This window comes from Pithys albifrons, chromosome 7 (genome assembly GCF_047495875.1).
Source record: "Pithys albifrons albifrons isolate INPA30051 chromosome 7, PitAlb_v1, whole genome shotgun sequence".
In the NCBI taxonomy this organism is placed as follows: Eukaryota; Metazoa; Chordata; class Aves; order Passeriformes; family Thamnophilidae; genus Pithys; species Pithys albifrons.
In genome coordinates, this window is record NC_092464.1 from 30,502,180 (window position 1) to 30,528,834 (window position 26,655).

The following is a 26,655-nucleotide window of genomic DNA, read 5'->3' on the forward strand; positions in this document are numbered from 1 at the left end:
TGCCCTTTGACCGGGTTTTTCTTCACGGCCAGGCTCCACTCCATGTACTGTGTGCCTGCAGGTGTGGCCCTAGGCACACCTGGAACCCATAATCTGGGGAGCTTGCCCCAGCATGCTTGGGGTTGAATGCTGCCAGGCACAGACATGGCTGTGGTGGGAGGAGGCTGGCACCCGGACACTGCTTAGCTCCTGCCCACTCTCATGACTATGCTGGAGACAGTATTTTTCCACTAGAAAAATATTTCCCCATTTCCTCTCCACTCGCACATTGAACGATGCAATGGAGCCTATTTTCTTTGACAAGAGCTTTAATAAGTAAGTAATTTATTTCCTTATACTTCTAGCAGTCTTTCTGTCCTGAGATAAAAGTGAACAAACAAAGAACTTTTTTATGCCTTTTAAAAACTGTCAGTTATTTCATGCTCAAGCTACTGTACCACTGACAGTGATAAAAAAGTGGAAGAAAAAATGTATGAAAAAGACACTGAGATGGATTTAAACAGCAGTTTGCTATTTTGTCTGTAAAAGGGAGGAAACACAGAAATCTCTGAAATATTCCCCAAACTAAATTTATGTATCCCAGGTTAGGAATTACTCCTGTGACCATGCTAGGAAAAGAAGAGGTCTGGCCCGTGGAGACCTGACAGCATTTGCATCTCTGTTATAAGCTTTGGGCAGAAACACCCTAATTTTTACCCTAATAATTCTTGAAATCTCAACACACTTTGATTAATTTTGAGCAAATTAGACAGGGAGTCTTCCCATCACTATGCAGCACAGTGAGTGCAAGATAAATCCTGATTTAAAGACACGAGAATAATTACAACACAACTGTAAGACCCGAAAGTACTGATGAGAACAAAGTGTACAATCCATTAGTACTCCAGTGGTAGCCTCAGGCCACCTTCTAGGTCTCCAGGCAAAGTGGAATGCTGGGACAACTCTGAAGGCCCAGTGCCCCTATATGTGAAGCTACTCAACAGCCTTCCCAAACCAAGTAAGGGGTAAGCACCACCTCCATCCTGATACTACCCCTCTGTATATTCAGTGTCCTGAAAAAATAACCTAAGCCATAGATACTGAGATCCTTTATCAGTATTAAACCTGTTTCTGTTGTTGTTGTTGCAATCTTGTTGAATCAGCATCCACAGTAGACCCCTGATGTCATTTCCCTTCAAATTACTTTGCTGTATTCACCTCTCTCACTACTTCTGTATGTCTTGGCATCAGACAGTACACACAATAAAAAAAAAGATTGTTGAATTTCATTCTTTATTATTTATTCAATAAGTCTCAGAAAAGAATATATTTTTATAAGTTGAAAACCTTTCAGAAAAGGTGAGATTTACTTAGCAAGTAAGAAATCAAAACTTTCTACAATAATCCATAAAGTAACTGTGCCTGAGGTGGTATAATACATCATTATTATATTTATTATTGTATAATACATAACTTTTAATATCATAGGAGTGACTCAAATTAAACCAACTGAGAGTCCACCTACATTTTTAAGGGGCTTTAAAAAGGGCCATAAAAGTCTAACTGTATGAGATGTCTGTGATCCATTGACAAAACAAAAATACAGTGAAAGTGTATGCCAGTGAGAAACACTGTACATGCTCTGCAAACAGCTTCCAAACCACAAGCTTTCATTTTCCAAAACAAAAGGCAATAAACTTTATAATGCAATGCTACACTGCCAAAATATTTTTTAAATTATTATGGTTAGATAAGAACAAATACATCCAAAATGGATAAGGCTTAGGACTTTTTCTGCATGTACGTACTTTAGAGCAACCATATTAAATTTTGTCTTATCCAGGAGAAATTGCTAACACTAAAGGACACCACAAGTAGGGTTTACAGCCAAAAACTTAGTCCATTGTATTGCAAATAAACTAGTTCTCTTTTGGCTATTGGGTTCTGGTTTGTGGGGGGTTTTCATCTCCAGAAATGTAATAGGACTAGCCAGTTTCTCATTTGCAGCATGTCAGAGATTTATTACTTGTTTTAAAGTAAATGGGAAGAGAGAGGTGTCAGTTCAATTTGAAACATAATCTGAAGTGAGTGTGTATGTTAACCATTCTGGGTTTTGCCATGAGTGATCTAAATGAATGACTGAAAGACGGGTGATGCCTATTTGTTCTTTCAGTCAGTAACATAGACCAGACCAGATCATAAGATGCTACTGCTAGCAGATCTTTGTCATCTGAACCACAACTCCAAGTTAAAGCTCCGTAATTATTAGTTGCAGCTAAAAAATTCCCTTGTTATGAGATATTGTGGCCTGAATAATCCCATAAATTTACATATGACATCTTATTGAACCTGACCACTAAAATCAATGCAATAAGCAATGCATTGCACAGCTTGTCCACCTCAGAAAATTTTGTACTATACAGCAGTGGGAATTCTCATCATGCACTCCTGCCTCCCATCAGCATAGTTATTCTCCCATGGAAGTAATTTTCTCCCTTTGCTTCAGATCACTATATTTGATTGAAATGTTGCCTGACCTTGAACTTCCCCAAGCAGTTGCTCTGCTTGACTACCCAGGATTCATGGGAACAGTTGAAAGAGTTACTCAGTATTTTTACTCTTATTCATTCCCCTGCACTGGTAGCAGTCACCAAGTTCCAAGCTAACACTTTAGCTGACCTTACAGGTCCCATGGCCCTGGCCAGCACAGGTGAGGAGAATGGTGTTTTAGACCTGTGAATGGTACCACAAACTGGTGTGCAGAATGCTGTTGCAGACAGTAAAACAGTATAATAGAAGACAGAAGCAAAACAGATTGATTTTATAAAACTGTTTAAAATTGACATTAAGAAACTACTTCTTTTTTGCTATATATATATATATCCAAAATACAACATTTTCATCTCGTACTGAGGTTTTGTTGAGGCAGGTTTTGGGGGATGGAAGAAACATCAATAACAAGTTCTAATAGCTGAGATTACAACATTACTGAGGTGGCAGAAGCTGATGTGCACCATTAGCTTCAGTTTTCATCTTTTCTGGTGTCCTTTTTCTGTTAACACCCATGATCTATTCAGAAAGCAAGAAAACAAGGAGCTTTTCCCTGGCACAGGTTACTTCTTCACACTGCCATGCCTGGAATTTTTGTCAATGGGTTGTGGCTGGAAATCCCAGAAAGACGATGCTACATATGGGTCATGTACTTCTCACATTCCTGCCTACAACAGAGCTCTCTGGGAAAAACTTAAATAATAGTCAGCATAACACTTCTGTAAGGAGGTAACTGTAACAGAACATCTTTTAGTCATAATATAAACAGAATTTAGGAGTTTTAGGTGTCTACATTCCACTGGAAGCTGGATCTTTAATTCCACTAAATTCTTCAAAAATCCCAGGCTTTGTGCAATAATGAACATCATCACTGTCCTTCAAAAATTCGCAACTAACTAAGCCACATTAATGCTGGAATAAGCCCTCAATAATGCAAACAAAGAGACTAGGGAACATGATAAAATTTAAATTTGGGCCATGTGATAAGTTCACAAATTAATTTTTATCAAAAGTTTGCTCCTGATTTCTTAGAAATTTAATCCAGTTATTAGTAGCAAGCACTAATTTCCCACAAAAATTATCTGAGCTTAAAAGCCAAAATTTTGGGTTTTAAGAACAAGCAAAACATGGTTCCAATAAATTTTATATTCTTTTAAATTGCTTGATCTCAGACTTGGTATTGCAAGTCCTAGAAATAACTACACATTTGAAGCTCTTTCTTCAAAGATTAAAGTTTGGGAAAATTCAAAGTACACTTATTCATCAGTATTTATTTAATCCTTCTATTTTCTTAAAAACAAGAAATGGTATTTATGGCCCAAAGAAATCAGTACATATTGCATACCTACAGAAAAGTGAACTACATTAACATGTTATGAATTTCTAATATAGATAAAAAAGTGTAAATATTGACATTTAGCAGCTGGACAAGCTGAAACATTGCCTTCCTTTATTTTACAGTAAAAACCTGTAAGCATACACTCACAATGTGGAGTCCAAAGAAGAATTTCAGAAAGTGATAATTGACAGTCTGGCAATCTAGTTCACTTATTCTGAGCAAATCCATAAATTTCTTGGGAAAACACCTGGCAAAATGTCTAAAACTAGTTACCTATTGCATTTAGAATGGAATTCTCAATGCCACATAATAGAAATATTTGTAGCCTTGTACTCACTCAGTCACAGGGTTTTGGTGTGGGACCCCTTTCTTATGGTCTTCCTACCACATGTCAAATCATGAATCAATGGGGAAAAGCTGCCCTTCTATGGATGTGGCAGAATTTCTCATATCTTTGGCAGACTAGGAAAGTTTTCTTATTCTAGAAAAGCTGATGCAAGAGAAAGAATACAATCATAAAGGATGGAGAATTGTTTGCATAAAGGAACTGGGAAGATTAAGAAAAAAAATCCATTGTTTTTACAGGCTTCCACATGATGGCACTTTAAAGACAAGGGGAAAACCTGTTAGTGATCAGGGCAGGTTTAATATTGTTTTTCTGGTCTGGAAGAGAGCAAAGCTGATCTGTTACAGGAGTTTGACTCTCTGAACATGGAAGCAAATTCCAAATTTCTGAATGATTTACCACAGATAGCTTTGACTCTACAGAGACTCCACTGTCTCTGTTGGGTAGCAAACACTACAATATGTACAAATAAAATTGAATAGACATAAAGATCTTGAAAACAATGCAAACAAACACAGACAGTATGTTATTGTTCCTAAGGCTCTCGATGACAAAAACATTGAAACATTTGTTTCAAAAGAATTAAAATTATAATGAATTCTGCTCAAGCATCAACCTGCACCATGTTTCTGTTGTAAGCATAACAGAGTCAGGGAGAGGTCACAGTCACTGCTTATTTATTTACTTGTATATTTTTGGAGGTAAGAAGGAGGATGGGAAAGAGATTGAAAAAAAAAGTAGCAAAGAATGATATACATTCTTTGGAGCAACTTGCCATTAAAGGGAAGAGAGAATGGGTTTAGAGAAAGACTGTAAAGGCAGCATGGGCAAGAGGAATTTTGAAGTTCCTGAAATTTGTGTGATTTCCTCCTTGAGTTCTGCCTCTTCCCATGGACTGCTGGCAGTTTTGTGCAATTAGCTGCAATTTCTTCCTCTTCACATCTGGTACAGTTTCTAAATCCCAACTCAAGAGTGTCAGTTTTTTTAGCCTTTCTGATAGATCATGACTGAATTTCTGCTTCATCCCACATAAATTAATTAGACTTCAGAGAGCCCACAGGCTCTCATGGAGTGCAACTGGGCAAGAAGATAAACAGATGTGCAGCAGATAACAAGGAAGAGTTTGTTACATAGATCAAAGTACTCAGCAGTGGCAGCACTAACTCCAAATTACTATGACCCTTTGTTATGAAAGAGGGAGGCTTTAACAAGGGTTTGAGGCACCATTTTGCAAAGATTTTGTGTGTTTAACTTACAATGATGAAGTCACATTTGAATCAGTAAGATGTAAGTGTAACTCTTGGCATATGCATTGTGCGTTGTGTTGTGAATATTTTGCAAACACTGATGGTTCTGTGCCTGTATAAAGGCTAACAAAGGTGAAAGTATATTCCAGCTATACACAATATAGTTATCCTTGGAAGTTTCTTGTTTGAAATTTGCTTTCATGGACAGAGACATCAAACACATAACCAAGCATAGCTATAAGAACACAAGATAAAACTTTATGCAAATGGAAATGAAACATGATCTCTTATAAATACTGTGCTTTTGGAAAAGATCTCTATACTGTGTGAAAAGTGCCACAGGCTAGTTTTTTATTCCTACACTACAAACTTTTATTTTCTAGAGGCAGTCATTAACTGAAGGTCTATAGAGAAAGGTTTTTTCCATGCTTTCAGATAGGTTAAATATTTTCCTTGTGGAAACTTCTGGGCACTGTAATGTCTCAGAAAAGTCTCTTAAAAATTATTTTCTACTTGGTGTCAAATACATCATGAGATCTCTGTCACCAGCTGACAGTGATCCTGCTGATGCTGAAGAGGAACAGCTGGACGTTGCACAGACGATCTGACCCCAGTTTAAATAAGCATGTTGCAGACAGGCATTCCTGTGCAAAAGAAATACAGACTATCCATACTAGAAGGACTTGAGATGGTGTGGGCATGCCTCAAGCAAAACTCAAGTCCCTACTTCACATCTGCACTACTGATGCATTTCCAATCTCCCCAAGTTCTGTCTACTCCCCATCCCAAGTCCCCCTTCCTGAAACCCTTTCAGTCATACATTAACTGGTCGCTGTTTATACATCTGTGACATAATCTTACTTATCTGTGTCCTACCACAATCTTCAAGCACATTTTGAGATGCAAAACTGTGCAATTACAGGCTCAAAAGTTGTTTTCATGACCAGGTTATGACAGAGGAATTTGTTAGGAGGAGAACGGGATGAGACAGACTAAATAATCCAGGAGCACTCAAACACATGGGACCTAAGCAGCCATTTAAACTGGTTGAGCTTTAGCACAGCTTTGTATCAGCATTTCAGTTTTATCCAGAACAGATGCTTGTTGTATCTTCCATACTCTCTCAATATTGAGCATTTCACAATTAACTCCATCCATTACAAATAAACTCTGACAAAATTCAATGCATGGGAGACAGATGACCAGGTGTATCTGGCTGAATCTCAGCAGCGAGCTGTCTGTCAAACTCTGCCATTAAAACACAAACCCCTCACATCTTCTGAGTGTGTGTGTGTGTGTGTGTGTGTGTGTGTGTGTGTGTGTGTGTGTGTGTGTGTCTGTCTCTGTGTGTGTGTGTGTCTCTGTGTGTGTGTCTGTGTCTGAGTGTGTCTGTGTGCCTCTGTGTGCCTCTGTGTGTCTCTGTGTGTGCGCACTGCAGGCCCGAGATAGAATAGCAATCATGCTCACTGGGGAAGGAGAGAGCCTGCGATGGAGCAGCTGCTGCAACTCAGCACAGCTTCATTTAGCTTTTTCCCCTCCCACAGCAAATGATAAATCTATCCTGCTAAAGAGGGGTTCAAACCATGAAGATATTCTCCACAGAAGAGGATTATAAAACCCTGTGAGGAGCCTAGAATGAAATTAAATATAGCCTGTGAAATGGATGTACTTTCCTTAGTCTGTTCTGGGGGGTTTCATAAAGGAGATTTTGTCTCTCAAAGCAGTAAGTGTAATCTCTCATGGATAGATCCCAAGTTGTCTGCTGTGTGACAAATGTAGATGGCTGTTTCAAAGGAATGTGGTCACCTTCTCTGGGATCTTTTTTTTGTGCTGTTGGGGCAAGGGGAGCATGTGTGTGTATGTGAGTATGTATGTAGGAAAAAGAGGGCTCAGCCAGTTGATCAGATTTCATTGGGTTTCTAACTGCCAGCTTTAGGCTGGTTGGTTTGGAATATTACTTGGGATCATTTCAAGTATTTTCAGCTTTGAATAGCAAGTTATTGTAATTTTTAATTAAAAGAGAGGGAAAAAAGGCCCCTTTGTCAGTTAATAAATAATGGTCATTGATGCTTTAGTTCAAGAAAACAGGAAACTCTGGAGCTTTCCTTTCTCCCATCTCAGTTAAGGGCTCTTGGCAAGAGACAGTGTCCCCAGCAGAGGACCACCTGCAGCTCAGGAGCAGCCAAGTTCTCCAGCTAAGATAGAGGAATCTTTTATATGACCATGATGTCCATTTCCACTCCAGGCCATCTTGAGACCAGATGCATCAAGATACAAAAGTGAAGGGTGCCAGATTTATAGTATGAAACACCTTCTTTTAGCATTACTCAGTCTGTGGGATCCCTGGCTGCTTATTTTATCCCTCATAATATTCAAAAAGCATATGGATCCTGCCAAGTTTGGTAGTTTCATGTAAAGCACTGACAAATAAACTGAGATGGCAAATTCTCTGGGAGCTCTTTTATGTCTGCAAAGTACCATGAACACTCCTGCTGAAGTATACATATGCATATATATATATATAAATATATATATATATATATATATAAATCATCTCAGGAGATAGGGAGAAGATATACTTAACATTTCTGCTTGCCTCATTCATGTCACTTATTCCACCATATTGCAAATCATGCTAGCCATTATCTGATGCCAATAAGAAGGATGTTTTTTCAAGTATATCCAAGCACAGACTCCCTTGCTGTGTGACAACATCATTACTATGGCGATATTTTAGTGTGTCTACCACAATTTTACTCCCAAAAATGTGGCAGCTATGTAAGATCCAAAGGCTCCTGAGGACTATTAAGTCAAGTGAGATAAATTGCCCCACAGATGTTCTCATCTCTTTCTAGTGCCTGCAGAAAAAGCCTAGGCAATCAGCTTATACACTGCCACTATTACTTGCATGCCTAAGTCATATGAGATGAATCCAGCTCCTCACTCTAAGTCACCATGGAAAATTCCTATCCTTGTGTAATAGCATCAAAATTATTTCATGTAGCTATTTTAGTATCTTCAGAAGGTTTTGAAAACTGTAAGACCTTCATATCTACTCCAGAGTTTGAGATCATACATGCTTGACACTGCTCAACTGGAACTACAGATGCAACTCATCCTTAGACTAATCAAAATAGAAAGTTGATAGGACTTGTATCTGTTATGCTTGTGCAATACAATGTCCTAGAAGTCATTATATGTAGGCATCTGGAAGTTTTATGTGTAAAGATCTGCAGTTACTATAGGTGAAATTAAAACCTAGCAGTAAAATTTATCATGGTGTGGTAGTTTAGGTCTTAGTTTTAGTTAGCCCTAGATCTAAGCCTTGATTCTAGTAGGCCCTGATAGTGCTACGTAGATTAGGAGGAACAGGTGTCACCTGACTTAAGCAACCAAAGCAGTATTTCATACCAGGTGACACCAACTGGAATATAAATACAGTGGAGGAGGAGGTTGCTCCTTCTCCTGATGGCTGTTGTGTAGGGGGATGTGCTCTGTGCTGCTCTGCTGGTTTGGCCCAGCACCACCTCACCACTATGTTATCTACAGGAAAGGAAAACTTTTATTCTTAGTCTTCTCTCTGCTTGGGTCTGTCTTGCGGGGGATTGAGTTCTCTTGGGTGATTTGTAGCCAAAATGGTGGGATTTGTGTTCAGTGGGAAGTGGGGAGTTATTGTTTGTTATTTCTAACTTTTTTGGGGGTGTGTTATATTGTAGTCTACATTTAATTTTCCCTTTTTTGTGTAAATATATATCTAGTTAAGTTCAAGTTTAAGTGTTCAGTTTTTTTCCCCTTTTCTGGGAGGGGGGAGGGAGCTTTGTCCTTTGGTTTATACTTGACATTTTGAAAAGGTATTCAAACCAAAACACATGGCTAGAGAACACCACAGTAACTGGGATTTTTGTTGCTCATGTAGGTGTAAGGAGTGTCAGGAACAGCAAAGCTGAACCACATACCCCAATATGAAAGAGGTAGTTTGGTAAAAATTCCTCTGGCCTTTCAGAAATTTTCTTCTCTATTCCATTGCTGTGATAATGATCCAGAAAATTTGAAAGGCTCCCTCCATAGAAGTTTTATATGACATCAGCTTTTACTATCACCAACTCAAAAAAACAACTATAATAGGTATATATGGAAACAATAAAGACCTACTGTTTTTATGGAAGTGTAATGCCATCCAAATAAAATCTACCATCTAAGAAAACCTTCATTAAAAATGTAATTCTGAATGGTTCATTACTAGTAATTCAACAAAAAGAGCCTTTGTTTTCTAATGTAACTGAGAGACCTGTAATATAGGGTTAAGGCAGATACAAAAAAGCTATTCACAAACACATAGAGAGATGTCTGCATGTGGAGGTATTGAAGGGCAGATGTTATTCAGGGTAGATGCTGATCTTAAGATTTTTTGCAATGAAGTCTCAAGAATAGGTGTTTTATGCATCACATGCCACTGTAAAGATATGCATTTTTCTAAACTTTATTTAGTAATATGCCTGTACTTTACAGGGGGCACAGAATTCCTTGGGCAAGAACAAACTCTTCATCATCTGCTGATAATGTGATAAATGGTCCCTTCCCTTTTTGTTGTCTGAATACCTTTCGGTTGCCTGTACCCAATCCTCTGCCAGTCCCAGAGAACATATGTAGGGATTAAGAGAGGGCACAGTAATTCTTTTTAACTCTTTGACAGGGGGGAAAAAGGAAGGTTTCAAGGTGTTCCTGAAGGCAAACGGAAACTCTTTGCACACCACGCCCAGGCTCACCTATGTGAAGAAATACTGACAGAATTTAGTCCTGATTCTAAGGGGTTACAAATGCCAGTGGAAGAGGCTCTGACAACTCCTAGCAGAACTGAAAAGTAATTTTACAAGACCTTTGCACACCTGATGGCTGTCCACTATGGTTAAACAACCCTTTTGTTTCTTAAACACATGGAAAATTGAGCTCAATTTATCAGAATTATCTCAGTGTATGTACAAAAATTTGATTGCTGAATAAGTGGCTGATAGAAATCATGGAAAAGCCTATAAATAATTAGAAGCTGTTTGAGAGATATACTTATTTTTTAAGGTAATGAGTTAATATTTATTCAATAAAGGGCAATAGCACATATGGTAAAGTTCTGTCATGTGTAAGGATTTGGCTATAAAGCAAGAGTAAGTAATCAGTTTTCAACAGGGAAAGTGATTATTAACGTCTATTTTTAATGAGCTGAAAAAAACAGTTCAAAAAAAATTAGATGTTTCAGAGTAATTTAGAATTAAATGTACTTCTCCTAGAACTGTCAGACTGAGGATCAAAGATGGATTGCATTCATTTCAGATGACTAATTTGTTTATTTTTTTTCTGATGTTTTTAATTTTGTTGTTAAAGCAAAGGTTTTTGGTTTAGTTACACTGAATAATAGAATGCCCACTGTGCTTATAAGTGAAGAATTAGTTTGGGTCTCATAAACTATTATTTTGGATGCTTTTCAGTGCCCTGTCTTGGTAAAAACACAGCTGCTATGTATCATCTACAGACATTACTAATTTTTATTTTTTTTTATACTTGTGGAGAACGCTGTGAAAATGTCTTTGAAACATTTAGCAGGAGTTTAGATAACTAAGTTACAGCACATGGCAGTCATGTAAGCACTCATTGCTCACATGGTAAGTACACAGGGTTTGATAGGTAATACTTTGTACCTACTGTAATTGCTTGTTCTTGCAGATCACAGAGTAATCCAGAAAGAATTCTATAGTCACTCTACATTAACAGAAAACAGGAGAGGCTGCAATGTGTACATTCCTTCTCTGATAATGCAGGCATAACAAAAAAAATTAAGTAGGTGTGCCACAGAGCTGTTTATTTCCCACAATACAGACTGGTTGTTTCAAAGCAAAGAAATCAGACATATCAATGTGGAAAGAAGCCCTGGAGTAGCAAGTACAGCAAGTTCAGACAGGTACAGATAATAACTAATTATTACTGCATTTCAGGTGCACCAGCTAAAAGCTGAATGTTGACACTACACAGTCCTTTTCAAGGCTGTTACAGAATAGAGCTGAAATATATTATGGCCTGAAAAAGATATTTCAGTTTTAGTAGTTTGGAGGGGTGGATGTGAGGTATGCGTTTTATCTCTATTTCTTTAACATACGTTCATTTATCAGTTCATTTGTTTAATTTGTGTGTGGCATTCTATCAAACACTAATTTTTTGCATAAATAATTTCTCTTAGTTATTATATAAGCAAAGTCCTTACATTTGCCTATGGAAGAGACACAGTATTTATTTAAAAAGCATGAATAATTGTTAGCTTTATTTACCACTGAACATTTATCAACTTAAAAAGTTCCAAGTTTGATTCTCAGAAAGGTTAAGTGTAGCCCACTATTGATTCTTAATCTATTAATTGGAAAATGTTAATTTCATTTATCCCTAGGCAATAACCTTCCTGTGATATATTTACAGGTCATAAAGCAAACATAGAGCAGGAAGCAAAATATAAAAGTCTGTGTAATATATAAGCACAGATGAAATCCCACAAGCAACTCAGCTGCAAAAAATAAGTCAATTAATTGCATGCTTAAAATATACTCCATCTCAAAATATTCTAATACTTTGAAGGATGACTGACACTTGTATTCAAAGAAAAATCTTTGCCAGCCCTTATTTTGCTTATAGTCACCACAAAAGATGCAAAACACACTACCATAACTGATGTGTCAGTAAAATATTTAGCTGTATTGGTTCAACTGAGCTGCTGGCTTTCTGCCGTACTATGGTGAGGAGATTCCCCGGGGTGAGACACATTCCTCTCACTCTTCAAACAGAGGGAATCAAAAACTTCCTCTCACTCTTCAAACAAATGGAGCAGGGACATAATATTCTGACAGAGTTTACCTGGGGTCAGCTGAAGGTTTGGCTTGGTAAATGGCTTAGAAGATCACAGTTTCTTATGAATATGAAGGGATGGGGGAACAGAAGAGGAAAATGTGAATAAAAGTTTTGAGGAATCCAAACTATTTTCTTTGGATTTATCAAGTGCAATAAGTGTTGGAAGTCTCACTGTATTCTATTTCTTAAAATTGGGCCTTTTAAAATTAAAATACTGCAAGTGTAGCATTCTGATACTGGTTAATCATAGCCTTGCTACCAATTACCTCTTACCTCAAATCTTGGCAGAGGGTTTCTATTTACACAAAAAAAGGCTAGCAGTACCCACAGCCTTTGCTTCAGGCAAAGCCTCTCAGGTTGTTCTCCATATATTTCATCTTTCTAAATGCAGTCTTTTGATGAAGTTCCCTGATTTCATTCTTTCCATATGTTTTCTACTTGGCTTTTGCACAACTGCCTGAATTTTCAGGGCTGTGTTCTGCCCCAGGTGCTGTCAGAGAGAGGGGTGGGCTGTGCCCCACCTGCTGCCACCCCCTGACCTTGGGCTTCCAGTACTTTCTCCCTCCAGGCACTCTACCCCACTAAGGAGGCAGTGCCACCATTTCTGTCCCTCCAGCCTCCAAAGAGGCCTTAGAGCCATCACCCTGCCTCCCATCTGGCCTGAGCACATATGGGGAGCCGAGTCCCAGTTGCACAAATGGGCAATTCTTAACAGCTAAATTAGTGCCAGGCAACTGATAAGAGTACATTTAAATATCTGAAGCCAGGAGCCAGAAGATAGACAGATGCATGGGAGGCAACCTAAGTTGGCCAACAGGGAATTCCCAGACAACAGCAGGATTTGGCTTTTTTTAAAAAGGTAGTTCATCTGTGGATTCTGGAGTAGAGTAACAGAGGATTCTGTTAATGTATACTTCACAGCTACAAATCAAGTCCAGAAGTAGGGTCGTCGCAAAAGTGATATTACAAAAGCCAAAAGAGGGAGGCTGTCATCCTAGCTGAATTCAAAGCAATGAATCCTAATGTTCAAGTCCTCCTTACATCTGATTACAGCAAGGCCTTGAAATAAAATTGCTTTCCCCCAAGAGAGCTCCCTTACACTTAGAATAAGCTGAGCAAAGTCTGTGTTTGTTGAAGGTGATCCACTTTGCGCACACATTAGTAGCTGTATGAGCAGAGATTGTGATCTAAATATCGTAAATTTCATACTCTGTCCAAGATCAATGCATCTTTAAGAATTTTTGCACAGTAGGACAAGAGAGACTGAGGCAATATCAGAACTGAAATCTCTAGATTTGCTTTGCAGTGGTGAGAGGACCTAGGTTTAAATCCTACACACAGATTAGGCAGATGGAAGAGCTGCAGTTTGGTCTCCCACCCTCCTAAGCCCTCCCAACACTGATTTCCTAGTGATGAATTATAGGAGGAGACATGGGTTATAATCAGTGTGTTTTTCTTGAAATTATCAAATAGGGTCCTAAAAGAAGTTGAGAGGGAAGACACACTAAGATATTTCTGCAACATGCTAGGGCTTAGTCGTGAATTACACATATGTTATATGATGTCAGGATTCAGAAAGAAATATGCAGAAAATTAGACCCTAGATTTTGTAAGCATCAAAGGCAAGTCAGAAAGGAGTATTAAGTGAACGAACAGAAGGGTAAGTTTAATCAATCTCTCCAAACTTTCCTGACTTGAATATTTAGCAGAAGAAAGATGCCTTGGTTTAAAGTCATGTGCTCATGTGAGAAATTAACACTGAAACAAAAATCCATTTCATCTATGGAAAGAACTCTTCTGCTTTTCAAGGAAGAAAAAAATTATCAGCAGGTTTGTAGAAAGCGTAATGTACTCATTTGAATTCTTTGACTGCCTTATGTTAACATTATACACATACAGACTATCCAAAAAACCACAATATTAAAAGCCAGAAAATTCAGAAGTTAGGAAATAGTAGGCTTAAGGGCTCTTTGTGAAAATAATTCAGCTGTTTTGTGCATATGCACTGAGGGAGGATGCCAGACCACCCTTGTCTTGTCTTATGCTCACCATGGATGGGGTATCCCTAATAAGTAGGTATATAGCAATTAGTTTTCACTTTGTGTTTAGTGTGTGGCCTCCAGGCATTTTTACTGCAAACTGTTAAATGTTAGTCAAAACACAATTGTTTTTTTCCCTTGTTTTTTTCCTGTGTTCCTCAGGACTGTAGTGCCTATGTGGGATAGCATCTGTATATTTCCCAGCTCAGTGGAAGTGGGAGCACACAGCAGGCTCTGTGCCTCTGAGTCTCAACTGACAGGATATTGGAGGACCTGGACTTCTTCAGCAGTTCTGTTTCATCACCATCCTGTATACTTACCAAGTCAGCAGGTCCTGGAAGCAATTAAATTTGTTAGTTGAGATCCCTATTGCCATATATACATGGAGTGGAGGGGGGTTTAAATTACTCTTTTTCATGATTCATTTGGCAGCTTTAATAACTTCAAAACTCAGTAATTTTCTAGCTTGCTTATTTTTCAGGACAAAACTTTGAGATACAATAACCACATGCAGTGCTACAGGCTGAGGGCAGAGTGACTGGAAAGCAGCCCAGTGGAAAAGGAGCTAAGGGTCCTGCTTGACAGCTGCTGAACACAAGCCAGTGGAGTGCCCAGGTGGCCAAGGAGTCTAGTGGGATCCTGGCCTGTATCAGAAATAGTGTGGCCTGCAGGACCAAGGAACTGATTCTTCCCCTGTACTTGGCACTGGTGAGGCCACACCTTGAGTAGTGTGACCAGTTCTGGGCCCCTCAGTTCAGGAAGGAAATTGAGGTGCTGGAGAGTGTCCAGAGAAGGGCAACGGAGATGGTGAAGGGACTAGAACCCAAGTCTTACGAGGAGCAGAGAGCTGGAGTTCTTCAGGCATGATCTTATCATTCTCTACTACTACGTGAAAGGAGGTTGCAGCCAGGTGAGGGCTGGTCTTTTCTCCCAAACAAGCAGTGAAAGGATGAGAGTACATAGTCTTGAGCTGCACCAGGGGAAGTTTAGGTAGAACATAGGAAGAAATTCTTCACAGAAAGGGTGATTAGACATTGGAATGGGCTGCTTAAGGAGGTGGTGGAGTCACTGTCACTGCAAGTGCTTAAGAAGTGGCTGGATATGGCACTTTGTGCCATGGTCTAGTTGACAAGGTAGGGTTTGGTCATATGTTGGACTTGATGATCTCAGAGGTCTTTTCCAACCTAACTGATTCAGTGATTCTGTGACATAGCAGGTTCAAGACTGTGCCTTCTTTTAGCTATTAGAAGATCCTTTTGGGATTATTTTGGAACAACACCAAGATCCCTCAAAGGGTGTGGTCTCCATATCTTCCCATGGATAATAATGGTTTTACAGTTGGCTCTTCCCAATAGCAATGGGGACAGACTATCTTAGAATCCTACAACGGTTTTGGCTGAAAGGAAACCTTCTAGTTCCAACCCCCTTGCCTTGGACAGGGACACATTCAAACAGACCAAGTTGCTTGGAGCCCTATCTAGCTGGGTCTTGAACACTCCCAGGGATGTGGCATCCATCACTTTCCTGGGCAACCTGTTCCTGTGCCTCACCACCCTCACAGTGAAGATTTTTTTCATAATATCTAATCTAAACCTACTCTCTTTTCATTATTATCTCATAGTCACCACTCATAGTGCTTTCTCTCATCTTCAGCAAAGAAATTGTCATCATTATGTAAAATACACATCAGGCAGCAATTTAAAATCCCAGCAAAATTAATTTTCTTGTCTTTTCGTGCTGCATCAGATCAGCCATGCCCATTTCAGTTATTTGATTCTTGTGAAATATTTTTATGATTCTTGAGCACACAATAAGAATAAATTCTATGGTTTATTTTTTTGTCTAATACATCTTTTCATGTTTGCCCAAAGGACCAGATACATCCTATAAATTTTCCCCAGTACTTTCCTTGACAAATGATGAGTGGACTTCAAAAAGCAAATAGATTTTGCATCTTTAAGCATCAATTCAAAGTGGAGATGCTCTGAAAAGCCCACAGTTTCTTTCTGAAATCTCTCTATGAATACATTTGGGTTTACAAAGTTTTAAAAAAGAACAGCTAAATCAGATTTTGCATCTCATTTAAAAACAGAAGTCTGTTCATTTTTCTTTAGAGTTCTTTCAAAAAAAGCATGTAAAGAGTTGTTTCCTCGGAGTAGCTGAGCTCAGAGTACAGCTGGAGTGGTAGCGTTGGTTTTGGTATCTCCTCTGTTCCTGTTTTTAATACATGGACAAAATTAAGGCAAAGGCACAGTGGATATTCCCTTATAATAACCTTAGCCGGTGGGGTCACAATTTTGTCTGAAAAAGGGATGGCAGCAGAGCCTAACCCGAGATGGCTTCTAATTGTATTTCTATCTGTCTTCTGGCCTGAACTCAGGAATCACAGGGTTGCATATGAGTTATTAGGTTGGTGTTGGAAGGCTTCAGTGTTATTTTCTTCAGGTCAAGGGATTCACCTATAAAATTCAACTTCTCCTCTGGAAAATCTTGTGCCAGTGGTTTGCAAAACAGAGAGTAAGTGAAGGGACAGATTGAAAGAAATAGGTCAACTGTTTGTTATGTACCTATGCTATCCTTTATCACTATAATTAATTCTCTTGTAATGAAAATGATGGTCAGAACTCACATAGGAGAACTTCAGTTCCCTGCTTTTATGTAAAAAGAAAGTAGAGGTTATAAGAACTGTCTGTTGCCTGACTCAAATCTCAGCTCTACACTGGTCGGTTTATTGGTTTCCATTTATTATTCATTCCCTGTTCTGTGTCCTAAATGTAACAGACAGACCAGTCTAAGGTACTGATGATTGCAACCAGGTGGTCTCAGCATCTGACTGAAGTTGTTCTGAGGACTCAGTTCTTCCTTCCATCCCTTTGCTGGAGCCCTGAGCTCTTGGAGGAGGTTCACCACTCTTACAGACACTCTTTCCTGAGAGCTGCCATGAAGGGAAACAACATCTACTGAGGATGTGAACTGTCAAACCTTATTAGTTATTCTCTTTGTACAGCATACATCACATGTAAGTGCTGCAAATTACTAACAATTAAAACTAGAACCCTGTGCAATCGTACATCTTGCTATTAAGATCTAATGAAAAGTGAAGCCCTGTTTTCTTGAAAATGGACAGGGAATGCAAAACTGAGCCAGAGTGTGGGACTGAAACAATTGTGTGTGTTACAACAATTTCAGAAAGCTGGGCTTAATCTGCATTTTTCACCACAGTAATTCAAATTATTTTTCTAGGTGACTTCAGTGACCTTTTTGTGGCAACCCTCATGTTGCTATGGCAAGGTTTATATTAATATTAAAAGGTGCTGTCAAACCACATGCCTCCACTGAGACATACAAACACTTGAGAGTGGGAAATCTGCCAAGATATTCTTTCTACAGTTAGGAAAAGGAATGTATGGTTAATCATTGTTTTACTCAGAAACAAGCAATGTGAGATACATCAGTATGTATGCACACATTCTTCAGGCATCAGAAGAAAGTAAGGCCCAAAACTGCAGTTGTTTGCAAATATTATAAAAACATTTGAAAATGCAATTGGTTTGTCAGGATTTTTTCATAATCATAGGTATTCATGTTTACTCTCAAAACTCAGAAAGATGTATTTTCAGTCTCGGTTGTACCTAAGAAACTTCACTGACTTCACTGGGTTTTCAGAACTTTTGGAAATGTGTCAAAAAGTTATGAAAGCAGAAAAAAAAAAGCCCTCAATTTTGATAATTATTCTGTAATGTTCTTTACAATGTTTGAGGGTCAAATAATGTTTTCTTAAATCTTTGTCTTCCCACATGTGGGAAGAAACAATTTTTAACACTACAGCTCTTTAATCTGAATATTTTCTACACCCTACTTTAAGTTTACATGACCATCAGCCAGTATATGTGGTTGATTTATATATTTCATGTAAGATCCATAAGTAAGAAAGAGTTAAACAAATATCTGGTTCAGTTAATTGTTTTTGAGAGCCACAAAACCTGATTTTGACTTTGGCCTGGAGGCATAACTCTGGGTACTGCCCAGATCAGTGATGTGATAGATGGCAAACACTTCTATGTTTACAGTGGCACAATGCCAAGCCTTTATACTGCCTTCTTCCTCCTCTTCACTGCTCATGAGGTCTTCAGTTATTTTTCAGAATTGCAGCCCTCAAATTATACTGGAATTCCAGGCTATAGCTGAGACATACATGACTCTAGCATACCCTCTTATTTTATGAAAAATGTCAATCTCTACATAATGAGTCCAAATAAGCTCTAATTAGCAGAAAGCCTAGTTATATCCCTAATAACAGAATGGTCAATTGTAAATCAGTGGATGAGGTAATTATTTTCAATCAGACTTTTCTGTCAAATGCCAAAACTTCATAGCTAAGAAAGCAGAGGCCTCTTACAAACCACTAATTCTCATTGATTTCGTAAGTAGCTTAGCAGAGTTCACAAGAACATATGAATCACTCTGTTTATCTTTTTTCATTAATTTATTTTATAGCTGCTCCAAAGAAAACTCTTTTAAAACAACTATTTATAGTGTAATAAACTTTCCAGTATGCTATTATTGTTGCAAAATGAAGATTTTTTTTTCCTTTCGTTCTTACTGTTTTTGAGGAAGTGAATATTTGGATTGTGAATAACTATTTCAGTCCCATTAGCAATAAAGTTAAGAATCCTGTTGGCTAATTCAATGAACAATTCAGCAACTTTATTAACAAGCAATTCAACAACTTTATGCATTTTTGGGCGGCAACAGGGATGCAGATAAAGATAACAAACCTATTTGATGTTTACGTAAAAAAATTTAGTCACTTTTAACACTGAGCAGTGAAGCTTTTTTCTTTAGTTATACACTACTGGATGAGAATGGATTTCCTCAAAAATTCACTCAAAAGCTGTACCATCTAGAGCACACTGAAGACTGAAACCCTTTTCAAAAGCCGAAAAAAAGATGCAACAGAGCCATTGACTGGTGTGATTCAGCTGTAGTTTGCAGACAGCGAAACAGGTACTGCTCTTCCCACACTTACCCTATGCTTGAGATTTTGAAGAGGCAGGCCTACTGGCATCATCTGCTGCATTGATTTCTGTTATGCCTTGCCAGGAATTGAAAGGAGATAATGAAAATAGACATTTTAAAGTTAATGGGAGTCAATATCAATGAAAGAGAACGGAAGGCGAAATCTGTCAGAAGTTTATGCCTGGAGACTGCATGTCTGCACACAAAACAACTCTTCCTGTAACAATGTTGATATCAGAATTTAAGCCACTTATGAAATTTGTAGATAAACAATACCTTTGATTAGCTACAGACTGTGAGAAATGCAAAGACATTTTGTAACTCACAAGCAGATTCAGTATGAGATAAATGCTTCTAATATGGAGTTGGAGGGGCAATTCTGAATCAGGATATTGCTTTGATGGTTAATAAAAGTGCTACTCAATGAAGTTCATGAAAGTGACTTGCTCTCTGGGAAACTCTGCTATAATGACATGAAGTTCACTGTGCATTTCTGCTTCTGTAATGGTGGAGGAAGAAAACTTACAAATTATTTGCTATAAATAAGAACAACAATAAAAGTAATATGCAGCAGCACTTTAAACTTTCACTTAAGAACTATTTTAAAATTATACACAAAACATCTGTTATAGATATTAAAATATGTGGGACTGTCTTCCAGATGTGAAATAGTGTTTATCAAAGGATGGAACAAAAAGCAGTTATCACTGAAGTAGGTCAAGAGGGAGGTCTCCGATTTACACAGATCTACCAGCGCTTCACAATAGGCAAGGGGTTATGAAACAAACATGTGATCATGGTCAATATAACTTTATTTGCCTTATGAATAGGGTACTTAACAGGACACATCACTAACTGAGACAAGCTGGGATTCAGTGAAGTGCACTGTAAATAACCAGCAGCCTTAACCACACAATTTGTGTTGTGAGCACATTGAACTTAAAAAGTATCTGTCACATTAACAGAGAAATTAATTATGGTATTTAGGTGCAGCTCCATCTTGTGTTGCACCTTCCCTGAAGGAGTTTGGAGAGATTAAAATATTTCCCAGGACTCTGGAGCTTGTAGTGTGTACTTGGTGTGTGTACCAGCTACAAGCCTGTTCTTTGTCTCTCTCTATGGGCTGGTCCCTTCTCACTGAGACCATCAACACCTCCTGTGAGCAGAAACCAGTAGACCCCAAGACTGAACGCAGCTCCTACTTTATAGCCATGTTAACAAATGTCACCCTTTCTACAAAGGCTTTTTCCTTATAATTTGGGCTTCCAGCTATGGCTCTAAACTGCTTGTGTATCCTCTCCTCTGGACCTAGCTGTCGCCCTTTGTTTTCTGATTCAGTGATGCATCTATTTTTGCTGTGCTGCTTTTATGAAGTTTAAAGTCACCCAGTATATGTAATTTTTTCATACTGTGTGTGCAGACATTTATTTTATTGCCATTATTATGGAGTTAATTTCTCCCAATAAATGGATGTCAGAATTTTAAGAGGGCCACATCATCAGAGACATTCTAGTATTCTGACATCATTCTGATTTGGTGTTTTCCCGTTCAGAAGATAGTGCAGAGCAGGACTGACAACTGACCCATTGAAGCTCACAAACATTTCATAAGGTACTAGTGGTCCCAAAAGTCACGTGGAGCTGTAAATATGTCATGTTTTCAATGTAAATTTTGCTGATCTTGAAATTAAACATGAAAGCTCAATGAAAATATCAGGACTGATGAGGTGAAGGCTTCTTTCACCAAAGGTAAAGCACTTGTAGCACTGTGAAAGGAAAACTTCTGATCATGCACTGTTTAGCATTGTGGCAAAACAACAAAATATGGCAGAATTTTGCATTCCAAACAAAAAAGCTTTGATCTTTGTTTTCAAGCAGAGGTATTCTGTATCCAGACACATAATGATAAGGAAGTACTAGAATTCCTATCATGCTTCTCCAGAATTTCTCAGTCTGCATTGCAACAATTTAAATGATAGGGTCAGCCTCCTGCAATTGCTCACCATTTCACAGCTTCATATAAAATCAATATTTAAATGTCTCTTCTTTTCAGTAAGATATTTTACAACTGAGTATCTAATTGATATCAATCAGACAAATATGAGAAAAATAGTTATGAACTGTCCTTTTGATAGTTTAATAGATAACACATGCATTTTTCCAATTTGTGATTTCAAGCTCTACCACTTTCCCCTGTGTTGCCACATGATTCTTAATTTCAAGTCTCTGTATTTTCTTACATTCAGCCCATTTCTAAATCAACATGGTCTCTTCAGTCCTACTTTCTGTAGTACTTCAGTAAATCTAATCTATGATTTGGCAGAGCAGGATGACTAGGTATTGCTGGTATATTGCAGCAGCAAATAGAGCTGGTTTTGATGTCTGAACAAGTCTGCTTTGGCAGAAGGCCAGAAAGAAGGGCAGGAAACAAGCTCATGACCTCCAGGCAACTGCTGGCAGCTCTTTCAGGAGGCTGCTGGGTCATACAGTAAAAAAGTCATCACTGTAGGTTGTGGTATCTCATCTCTGAGAAAAAAAAAATATATTTTCAATTTTTTTAAACTGTTTTACTTGTAACAAAGACTCTGTTACACTTCTAAACAGAATTATAAACCAAATTAAAGTCTTGATATATAAAGCAGATATCATCTATATGCCAATGCTTCCCATGCAGTGATCCTGCTATCTGAATACAAATACAGGGTTTGCTTCAGATGAAAATGTGCTGCTTTTTTCTTATACAACTGTTGACCTTTTAAAGATGACTGCTAGACTGTGAAAATACATCCTTGCAGAACAGAATCTGTGTACCTTTGCCTATAATTAAATAAGCCAAAGTTTTGTTTACCCAAGGAGAAAGAAGAAACAGTTCGCAAAAATGCCCTTCCTCCCCAGTTCAAATGAGTCATATGATTTCTACAACATCCTGGTTTTATTCAATGTTCCATCTGTGTTGACTAAGGCACCGAGAGGTCAAGTGACTTCAAGGGTGGCTTTCCCATAAAGGCAGATCCAGCAGCTGTCTAATGGAGAAAATATAAAAGCAGTATAATATTGGTTGACACTAGAGCATTTAAATAACTGTGGGCTGGGAGGAGATGGCATTTTCCCCCTTCCTTAGAGCAGCTAAATCTTCAGAGAAGTTGTTAGTGAGATGGCTACAAGCAGTGGGCTTTTCACTGAGCTGTCAGCAGTAGTTTTGCATTTCCTAGCACAGATGTCTGATATCTATGCAATGCAGTTATGTCCATAAACATTTACCTGCTCTGTACCTATCCTCCTGATGCCAAAAGAACTTTGAAATCCCTTTTAAGAGCAGAGGATAAGCCTGTCATTCATTAGAAAATGTATAAATCACACATAAAATGTAAAAAAATCCCAAGATGGTGTTAAAACCTTTTATTTAGACTTATTTTCTTTTTGATTCTTAAAAATAGGGCTAGAAATAAAAAACCAATTATTTGCTACCACACTTGGTGGCAGAGGCTGGGGTAAAAAGTAATAATTTCAACCTGAACAGAGGCATAATCTCTGTGTGGGTGTTAATATGAAGAAAGTGTTGGATCAGTCCAGTGCTTAACTCATGGTTGGAGGGCAAAGGCTCTTGGTGAGTACAGACAGACACTGGTGATGCTGCTCTATTGCCTTCCCTTAGGGTTTTCTACTTAAACAATGTCCTGCATTGTACAGTGCTTTTGTCAATGTCACTGAGCTACTCACCACCTGAGTGAGAGCTAGGAGACACACTGTTACTCATTTATGTTGGTCTGAATATGCTTTTTTCTTATGACCACCAGTTGTGGGTCACATTCTGCCATGCAGCCAAGATGTGACTGGGAAGCCTAGAAAATCCTGACCAATGCTCTCCTGAGTTATACAACAATTTTGAACAAAGTCAGGAAGGATAAAATCAACTGTTAGTATCTCTTGCAAAGTTGATTGGTACTGTCAAGCAAGATGTTCCTTTCCCCCTCTTGCAGGAGAGGCATCACATCAGAGTTCAGCTCAACTCCTCTCTTCCCTGGCTGAACCAGATGCACTTCTGTCAACTCTGTGAAAACAAAATTTCACTAACAATTTCACTTACAGTGGATTTCTAGAGAGACTGGGAGTTTTTTTGTTGGTTTGTTTTCTTTTTATTTTGGCCTTCAGTGCATTCCATGCCCAGGCCTCTATCCAGCAACAATATCCAAAGTAGCAGTATGAGGTAAGCAAGAATTCAAATACTGGTGAAAGAAATTTCCCTTTGTAAAACAAAGCTAATAATGTAAATTTATTCAATGGCAATAATACTTAGAAATTCCCATTAATTCCTGCAATTACCAACAATATTCACAGGCAGCAGTCCAAGAGTAATACTTTTGATCTGGACAGTTTCAGTCTAAAGGGTCAGGAAGGAAAAAATATTAGGCAGGACAAAGGGGATCTTTGAAGCAATGTGTGAGAAAGAAACTACATTATGTTCCTTGGTGTTTCTATTACTTGTTCCCTGGCTGCTCTGTTCTGAGCCCATTTGTATGATTAAGATAAAGAACAACTTTCTGATAAAACAAATTAATGCCGCTGACTTGTCTGTTGGAAATGTATCTTTATATAGCTGTTATCTTAGGACAAAAGTTTTTTTGGGTCAACAGACTCCTCTAGCAATATGGATTGAATAAAGACAGAGAAAGAGCACTCAAAAACATTGTAGGAATTTTGTATAGTTAAAGAGGGATATGTCTAAGTAGAAAAGGACTTAAATTTTTAAAGGAGTCATGGCTAGAGATTCAGGATCTACACCCAAGATGGCAACATAGAAACTTCCTGATAAACTTACTCTAAGTCCAAGAATCCTTTACTTTGTAATTTTAACATTCTTCAGGTACCCGAAATCCAAGCTTGCTGTCTTTTGAAGAGAGTTTTGTCTAATTTCTCCCAAAACTAATTACAAAAAGACATTTTTCTGTTTAAAGCCCTTTGAGAGGAATAATTTCCCAGCCCTCCTTCACTGTCTGGGCCAGACTTCACAAAAATAGTGGGGATGTTGTCTACTATTAGTTTAGAATATTTCCCTAAGAAATGGAAAGAAAGTCAAATTTTTCCTCAAATTGAGGAATGCTAAATCTGTAACTTCTGCCTCTTACAAAAAGGCTGCCTATCCACTTCAGGAGGGTTTAGGACAATACATTCAGGTAAAGTGGATTCATGGTTTGTTTATATTTACATTAGACTGAAAAGTGACATTTTTAGTAGATATGGTTAAATATTCTAATGAAGGACATTGAAAGAAAATATTCAGTTTTGACTCCAATGTTTATAATATTTGGTCCAAAGATAATCATTTCTGAAACATAATCCTGGAAACAAAGAATGTTTATGCACATATGCACCTTGGAAAATGCAGATGGATGGGACCCAAGCACAAGATTCAGTACAAGATTCAGTACTGTTCTGTTTCCATGAAACAACAATCCTTTCCTGACATTACCAGTGCATACAATAAGAAGACTGGAAAGTTCTGTTACCTAGAATATCCCATATCTGTTTGCAAAGTTGCTTTTCTGATAGGTGGTTTTGAAATCTTTCATCCAGATGAAAGATCTGATTTACTTCAGCTCTTAGTTCCAGTTTGTAGGCTTTAGCTACAGGGTCATTTAACAGGTCATACATACCCATTCACCTCTAAAAGAGTACTTTCCCTGCCATGTTTTTGGTATCTGCATCCTTTATTAGACTGAGTACAACATTTTTAACATGGAAGTCAGCTACTGTTGTTGCAGCTTTCCTTCTACCATTTCTATTACTCACTCTAACAGAATTTTCTTGCTCTGTCTGTTAACAATTCTACTAAAAATAGATCCTTTAGGCTGAGCCAGGCAGATGTTTACAATGTGACATATTGTGAGCAAGAACTATGGGAAAACGGTGATTTTCCTTAAAATGTTCCTGTTTCAATCTTTTCATATCTACCAAATTAATAAAAAATCTGGTAAGCAATATGGAAATATTTAAGTTCACATATAGAAGTATAAGATATTAAGACTAATAAGCATATTAGTCTAAGATAGACACTGGAGTTAAACACCTAAAATGTCCATGAACACATTTTATGCTATCACAGATGTACAGACAGTTTGGGCACTGAGAATAAGTTTTACTAGTTTCCTCCTGCATTCTTTTGCTGTTTGTGTCTTCTCTTGGACACTACAGAGGAAGCTTTCCCTCATTTATAGTTTAATATATATGAGATTGACATACAGTAACCAAGTATTATTTAAACAGAAAAACTTGGGGAGCTGGGGTGGGTTTCTCAATTTACACTTTGCTGGAAATTTTTTTGGTGGTTTTATTTATTCTGGTTTGGTTTTGTAACTAAAATCACTGACTGAGAAATATTCAGTGAGTAAAATTTCATGATTCCATGACCATCCTTCCTTATTCTGAACATATCTGTTTCTCAGAGGGGTTGAAAAGTGAAAGTCTCTTTAATTTTTAGAGATTTTGGGAATGGCTTTCTTCAAAATACTGGTAAGCTCGAAGACTGGTGAATAGAAGTGGTGTTAACAGTTGTGATTGTTACAAGACATGCAGTGTGTCAGTCATCATGGAAAGAGTTAAATGATATTTTAAATCAAAATTTTATTGTTTTCTGGCCTGGTTAAATTACCATAATACCCACATTTGACAGCATCATGAGACAATGAGATCTCAGTATCAGTTGCTGTTTGCGCTTCACCTTCCAGATGATGCAAATACATCCCAGAAAACGTTTTAGAGCAAACTGCATATGGAGTGCCAGAAGTGACATGGGGTTACAATTATAGTAAAATGAACCATATGTCTAATTAAATATGTATGTTTTCTATTGATCTCCCCACTAATTGCTGAAAACAGTTGCACATGTTTCATCTAAACAGCAATTAGCTATGGGTAGCTATAATCTGTGATTCTCCTCCAATTCATCTTTTTCTCACCTGCTGTTCATCTTACCTGTTGTGGAAATATTTTTTTAGGCTATAGGTTTCTTTTAACTTGGAATATGCATGAGGTCTCGTGTTTTTCATATGTCACATATAATTAGCTTTCCTTGAATGAAAAAAGCAAATATTTTGGAAAGTAGTGATATGATATTTCTCCAGTTTTATGGAGGACATCTTAAAGATTTCCTGAGGGTGGTGCTCAGCACATTATGAAAATGACCCCTGCAAGAACTGCCAAATTAGGAATACACAGAAATGGTGCAGATGTTTGAATGGAATTAATTTTCTTG

General features: G+C 37.9%; 1 long non-coding RNA gene across 1 annotated transcript in view; it reads left to right on the forward strand.

Annotated features, from left to right (window-relative positions):
• Positions 1–239: 239 nt before the first annotated feature.
• Positions 240–26,655, forward strand: part of LOC139674478 (uncharacterized) — a 95,646-nt gene continuing 69,230 nt past the window's right edge. The window contains exon 1 of the long non-coding RNA XR_011698300.1: positions 240–315. This is a non-coding gene — a long non-coding RNA (uncharacterized lncRNA). The remainder of the gene's footprint in view (positions 316–26,655) is intronic.